Source organism: Protopterus annectens, chromosome 3.part0 (genome assembly GCF_019279795.1).
Source record: "Protopterus annectens isolate FY-2018-M chromosome 3.part0, PAN1.0, whole genome shotgun sequence".
Taxonomy (NCBI): Eukaryota; Metazoa; Chordata; order Ceratodontiformes; family Protopteridae; genus Protopterus; species Protopterus annectens.
Genome location: NC_056731.1, coordinates 1,993,503,810 through 1,993,511,309, shown reverse-complemented (window position 1 = coordinate 1,993,511,309; position 7,500 = coordinate 1,993,503,810). Strand labels below are relative to the sequence as shown.

Genomic DNA, 7,500 nt, shown 5'->3' with positions numbered 1-7,500 from the left:
ACATAGCTGTAGCTTAAGAGATAAAGTTTTGTTGATACTGATGCCTTTAATATTACTATTTGATCTGATTTAATTTGCAAATGATTCTATAAGTAATGCAAATAACAGTGGTGATAAGGGACAGCCTTGTTTAGTTCCTTTTTTGATTTGTATGGGACCAGATCTATATGAACCTAATTTAGCATATGCTATGGAATCTTTATATTGTGACTGGATAAGGGCAATAAAGGATGTAGGAAAATGATATTCTTTTAGAACTAGCATTAGGAAATTCCAGTTAACAGAATCAAATGCTTTATTAATATCTAAGGATATTATGTTTAAATCTAAGTTTGCATGTTTACTATAATCTATCAATGACAGAATTCTTTTAAGATTATCATATGTATTTATTCCTTTAATAAATCCTGTCTGGTCATCATGAATTAGCATGGGAAGAAAGTGTTTAGTCCTGTCAGCATATATTGCAATGAACATTTTATAATCGATATTTAATAAGGATATTGGTCTATACGACGAACATTGTTTCTTATCTTTGTCTGATTTAATTATTGGTGATATCAATGAGTATTTCCATGAAGGTGGTATAATTATATCTTGATTAACTATGGAGTATACTTTTAAGAGTAAAGATATAGCTTGATTAGGTATTACTTTATACATTTCTGGTATTATGTTATCTGGGCCAGGTGCTTTATTTAGTTTAAGTTTTTTAATCTGTGATCTTAATTCTGTCATAGTAATTGGTTTACTTATAGTATCAATTTGTTCCTGTGTTAATCTAGTAAGAATTTTGTTTTTAAGATAATTTTTATATCTTTGTCAGGTTTTCCTTGAATGTTTGAGGGGTTATCATTGTTATATTGTAATCTAAATGCTTCTAATATACCATTTAGGTCTGTGGCTTTTTTCCTTGTATTAGGGATATATAATTATTTTATTTGCCTTGATTTTATTATTTTTTTTTGTTCTATTAGCTAGTTGTCTGTGATGTGCTGGATTTGATGAATAAGAATTTAATTTTATCTTTTCTAGGTTAATCATTGTCTTGTGATGTAAAATTTCTGTATATTTGTTGTTAATTTGTAGTAATTCTTGAATTAAATCTTTATTTCCTTCTTGAATTTCTAATTTTAATTTATCAGCTTTCTTTTGTAATTCTAGCATGTCTTTATTCCATATTTTTCTTTTATTTATATACCAGGATAGTATTTTTCCATATATATATATATATATATATATATATATATATATATATATATATATATATACTTTTAAGGAGTCCCAGATATATATTTCTGAGATGTTCTCTGTGGAATTTAGTTCAAGGAAAGTTTTTATTTCACCTTCAAAAAATTCTTTAAAGTCTGTTAATTTTGTAACATATGAGGATATTCTCGTAATGGGATTATTATTTATATGCATAAGCTCCATTTCAAAAACTAGAGCATTATGATCTGATAATGGACAATTTATTATTTTGACATTACTTATTTTTGTTGCTAAATCATTGGATATGTATATCCTATCAATTCTTGAACTAGTCTTATATCTATGAGAGTAAAAAGTATAAATTAATGAGTCTGGATCAGCAAATTCATTTATATCTTTTATGGAAATTGCATCTATAAATTTTATGTGTGTCTTTGATATAGGCGACTTTCTTCTCTTACTTTTTGTATCTGTATCTTTGTCATCTGTTACAGAGTTGAAGTCTCCTGCCATTATTAGACTACCTTTAGTTAAATGTAATATTTCTTCAAAATGATATTTTACTGTTTCTACACCAAGTCCTGGTATCCAATATAGGTTAACTAAAGTGTATATTTTCCTATTCAACTCTATATTCACTAAGCAAAACATACCAGATGTGTCTTGAAAAGTGTTAATTATTTTGGGAGAAATAGTTGTATTATGCATTAGTATGGCTACTCCTCTCTTCTTTTGTTTATATTGAGAACTTACTAATACTGTGTAGTTATTAATATTGAGATTGTTTATATCTTTATCTAGTAGATGTGTCTCCTTAAGAAATACTATTTGTGGATTGTGTAGATTTATGCATTTATATAGATTCCTCCTTTAGATATTATTATTCAGTCCATTAATATTTATAGACAGATATTTCATGTGTTGGTTTATGTTTAATTTGTATGACAGTAAATATACATAGTTTTAACTCTTGGCTTACACTATATGTATAATTTACACTATTCTTTATATAGAAGTTCTGCTTATCTTCTGTAGACACCAAAACAGTATAAGAAAACAATTAAACTTCTAAATTAACTAATTCTAATTGGTTACACCTTTTCCTATCTCTATGAGGTAATGTACCTCTTTGCATGAGTAACATAAGTACCCACACAAACCTTCTAAATCTGTGAATAGTGTTTAGACTAATATCTCTTAACCTCATAACTTAGTATGTCACTGTTTACATATATCAAAGAGTTAATATGATCAGCTAATAGATAATTATATGCAATTTTGTGTGTAAGTATTAATATTTATACTTCAATAACATGCTTATAGTAGTTTAATCTTACTTATAGAGTTTCTTATAATCAGGGTTGCAAAAACAATTTTTCAATTAAATTTAACAAAATTTGTTTCATCTTAGTACATTTCACATATCAATCCAACATGACACAGTTGCTTTAATTCACACTGCTAAGACTCCAGTACCTTGTCGATTAGATATTATGGTTAAAATTCTCATATTATGTATGTTCTTTTTAGATTGTAGTTTCATTAGACTCATAATTTAAGGTACTTTTTCACTTCTAGAGTCTGTATCATGTAATATTTGTGCTATAAGAATATTATCTATTCTATAGTTATATGAGTATTTCCCATTTTCTTCCTCACTTTTAATGAAATAATTAGATTTATTATCACTTAACTTTTGAGAAAATAGTTATTCAAGTCATATTCCAGAACTCTTTTCAAAATTTGTGTCAACTTATATGACAATATATATACATATATACATTTATATATATTTACATATACATGTAATGGTCTTTACACATCTTAAGATTCAAAAATATTCAAGTAAAATGCACTAGAGAGATAGGTTCCTGACCCAGAGAGTGGCCAGACTCCAAAAAAGAACCTTAATGATTGGATGGGAGAGAGAAAAGCACCCCGGGGATCAAACCGGCCACCTTACCAAACAAGAGTTCAGGTAAGCAAATAATGTGGAAAGAAATAGCCAGGAAATTATTATGATTAGGCTTATATAAGCCCTAGGGTTGATATTCCAGCACCAACATATGAACCTATGTAATTATTTATGATTCCTGTTGTATATATGTACTATTCTACTATTGGAAATTCTTAATATTAATCTCTATATCTACTTATACAATAGTGTCTTACTGCATATCTAATAATATTTAACTTTTATCTAACAATAACTATGTGTAAGTTGCTACTTCTGTTATTATATAAAGTAGCTATTAGAAAAAATTTTTTTAGTGTCTGTTTGCTAAATCTAATCATGTTTTATGTGCTTAATACTGTAGTGATATATGTATCATAACTTCTCTTATGTCTTTTATTTGTTAGTTTTGTAATTCAGATGTACTAGCACTTTAAGATGTGTTAGTTTTGGGATTTACTTTCTTGACTTGTAATGCTGCAATTACGTTTTATTTAAGGGACATTATATGCAAGCACGAAGTGCTCGCAAGAGAAATTAAACATTTAGGTGTTGCTTGCGTGTGTATTTAATGCTACTGTCTCGTGGACAGAGCGGGAAAAGTAGTGAAGATCTTTCTTAATGTTCAAGGCATCGCTCGTGGTAATATTTTTTTTGTGTAGTTTTATCTGTGTTATATGTGGGGCATATTTCATGACACATCCTAATAAAACAAACAGCACCTAGTGCGTTACTGCATATAAAAGATTCAATATGACATTCTAGTAGAGTAAATAAATTACTGTAATAGCATATAAGGGTTTAATCTCTTAACTAACTACAACCATCCAGTACAACTCAGTCATCTTTCTTATACATATCCCTTTTCTCCTTGTAGTTGGAGAATTTTAAGATGTGCTCGTTTTGGGATTTATTTCCTTTCCTAGTGATATTGCAATTATGTATTATTTAAAGGGTGCCATATGCAATCATGAAGTGCTCACAATGAAAAACATAACATTTAGACATTGCCTGCATGAATATTTTAAGCTGCTGTCTCATGGACGGAGCGGGAAAGTAGTGAAGATTTTTCTTATCTTTCAAGGTATCGTTTGTGATAATATTATGTATATATATATATATATATATATATATATATTTTCTTTTTTTGCATAGCTAAAGCACAGTTCAAGCATCTTCAATAAACACATCATTATCTCCCCTTCTAATAAGAAAGCTTTGTTTATGTACGTTAAATACAATAAGAGCCTATGTGGTGCACCGGGATGCGACAACATCATATTTCATACAGACAGATATGTGTGCATACTCAAACTGTCTTTCTATCTCAATAAAGTAAATCATTACAACAGCAATAATGAATTAAATACTTCAACCATGCAAAATATGTAACACAAACATATCATTCATCAAACAATATATTTATAGAAAAATAAGAAAACTACTGCCTGTGGTAAAGAAAAAGCACTCATTTTCCATACTATTAAAATATAAATTAAATTAACATACAAAATTCACAGACTAAGCGCTTTCTCCTGATAAAATATTAAGGCATCATCAGAGTCAGTGAAAACATCTTTAATCTCTATTTAAATAACATCAGATCTTAAAGTCAATCATTACATAATTTCCTGCTATGTCAAGTAATGTAATATGAAGAATAAAATCTCTGATAAATAAAAAGCAAAAATGTTGAAACAGTTAAAAGTTAAAAATGATGCCTGGAATGCAACTTTAACCTGTTGTAAAAATAGTAAATAAAACAAATCTTTGCAAAAGTTAGATCATAAGCACTTTAAACCATATAAAACATATCCACCAAGTATAAACTTCACATAAAAAAATTCAAACATTGTTTGCTCTCCTCTGTATAACACACAACAGAGATGAATTCTCATTAATGCCTGGCTTCTCTTTGTCATTTAATCTAAGTTGCCATTCTAACTCTTTGTTTAGAAGTTCTAATTCAGGGTCACCCCCTATCATCCCTACTTTTGTTTTGTCTATCACAAAAAAAATATAAATGTTTTATACTCTTTGCATTCTCTAGTGTGCATCTATAAAGCACTGGTCTCTTTTCTTTTTCTTATATCCCTATTATGCTCCAGAATTCTGTCATGTAACGTCCTGATGGTCATGTCTATATAGAACGCAGGGCATGACACACATGTAGCGATGTATACAACTCCTTTTGTATTGCAGTTGCAGTGTCCTGTTGTATGTTTCAATAGTCACATAAGGACTATCAATATAAACCTACAACTACCGAATACCCAGCATTTGCTCATCCTAGAGATGTATTTTTTTAAACTTTTCATTGTCATGTTCAAGTATTTCCTTGATATTTCTGCCCCTGCTGTATACAACTTTAGGTTTTGCACCTAATTTGTTTTTCAAGTCTGCATCAAGCACGCTGTCCCATATCCTACATAACAAATCTGGTGCTAACTGATTGTACTGCAAAACCATAACATCATTCTTAGGTGTTTCTACATTCGCCATCAATATAGTACTCATCCCACCTCTTAAAATTGGGCTAAATCTCATGAAACGATTTTTTATAACTTCTTTGTTAATAACTTCTTTTTTAACTAATGTCAGAAGCTTAATGGGATAGCCCCTTTCTTCGAACATTCCAATGAATACATCTCATGTAAAAATTCATCATCATTACTGACCAACCTGGAGACTCTAACCATTTGGCTTTTAACGACACTCTATCTTTGATAAAAAGGATGGCAACTATAATATTCTAGGAGTGTGTTTGTATACATTCATTTCCTAAAAATGTTGGAAGAGAGTTCTCCACAAACTGTTTTTGCTCAAAAAAATGTCTAAGAAATCAATATTTTTGCAATTGGTCTTATATGTAAATCTTAAGAACTCAGTTGTTGTGTTCAAATAATTTATAAATTCTTACAGCTCTTCAGAACCCCCTGTCCACAGAATAGGGATATCACCCAAAAATCTGTTGATAAGATAAAATTTTGTTCATGTAAACTGAGGTGAAAACCTTCCTTTTCTCCCATTCAGCTAAAACAAGGTTGGCAAACATTGTTGGGCACTTTGCCCACATAGCCACACCTGTTTTTTGACTGAAGTAGTCACCCTGAAAACATAGAAAATTGTTAATAAGCACCATTGCAACCACGTCTGCCAGTAAGCTAATTCTGGTTTGGTCCAACAACCCACTCCGTGTCAGTCCTGGTATTGGTTCAAAGCAGCAAATCATCTCTATCCACCATCAAACCATTGACCAATTTTTTAAAATCCCTATTGTAATCCAGTAGTGGTAAAATACATTCACAAGGAACCACCAGTGAAAAGCTCAAGGCAAATCCAAAAACAGAAGCTAGCAAGTGCAGTTCCTCTGTGTTGAAAGTACTCTGGAATCAAACAAAGGCAAGAACAGTATCCAGGATGAAAGTGCACACCAAAGCATTCAAATACAGTGCAATTGATTTTATTTTTGGTCCATTGTCTCAGATAAACTGGTTTCAGCACAAGGCCTTCATCAGTATCTAATCAGTTCAGGCCAAAATAGACTGGTTTATATAGCTATGAATGAATTTATGAACCTGGTTTAAATGAACATTTTTAAGATGAAGTTTTTTAAGGTTCATAAATTCGTTCATAGCTATATTTGATGTATCATGCATTTGTACATGTCACATTTATGCAATGATGTATTTATTTTGCTATTTATTTATATATTTTGCACTTTATTTTATATTTTTATTTTATATCTTTGACAATGTTATCATTAGATTGTATAAGGCAGTCTTTTTATCCTGAACAGATTAGATGTTGATGAAGGCCTTGCACTGAAACTGGTTTATATGTAAAAATGCGGACAACAAATAAAATCAGTTGCACTCTATTTGAGTGCTGAGGTGTGTACGTTTCTGCTGGATAGTGCTCCCGCCTTCTTATCATCATGTCCAGAAGTTATTTCATGACTCAATAATAATTCAAAAGTGTAATGGCCTTTCAGATAAGATACAAATCCTTCTGCCGCCATGCAGTTACTTTAGAAAGCACTGCTTGGTTACTGTACTGAATTTGATGAAGACATTTATAGACATGGACATAGCAAACATCCCCAAAACTATTGCTCTTTTAAGACTATTAATTTCTATAAAAAGTAGAGCAGTGTTCTGTGATTATTATGAAATCGCTTAGTTTAGTTCACATACAAATATAATAATGTAATGCAGCAGTCCATTAAGTATGATGAATTGTGCAGCTAATGTACACATCAGCCTTCTTTCTTCTTGTCATATGTACCATGCCTATCTCATTTATAGCATCTATGTACAATGGTGTACTCAGAG

At 30.3% G+C, this 7,500-nt stretch overlaps 1 protein-coding gene across 1 annotated transcript in view; it reads left to right on the top strand.

The window, feature by feature from the left end:
* LOC122797239 (growth hormone-releasing hormone receptor-like) overlaps positions 1–7,500 on the top strand; it is a 549,995-nt gene that overhangs the window by 450,700 nt on the left and 91,795 nt on the right. The gene's annotated exons all lie outside the window — the stretch shown is intronic.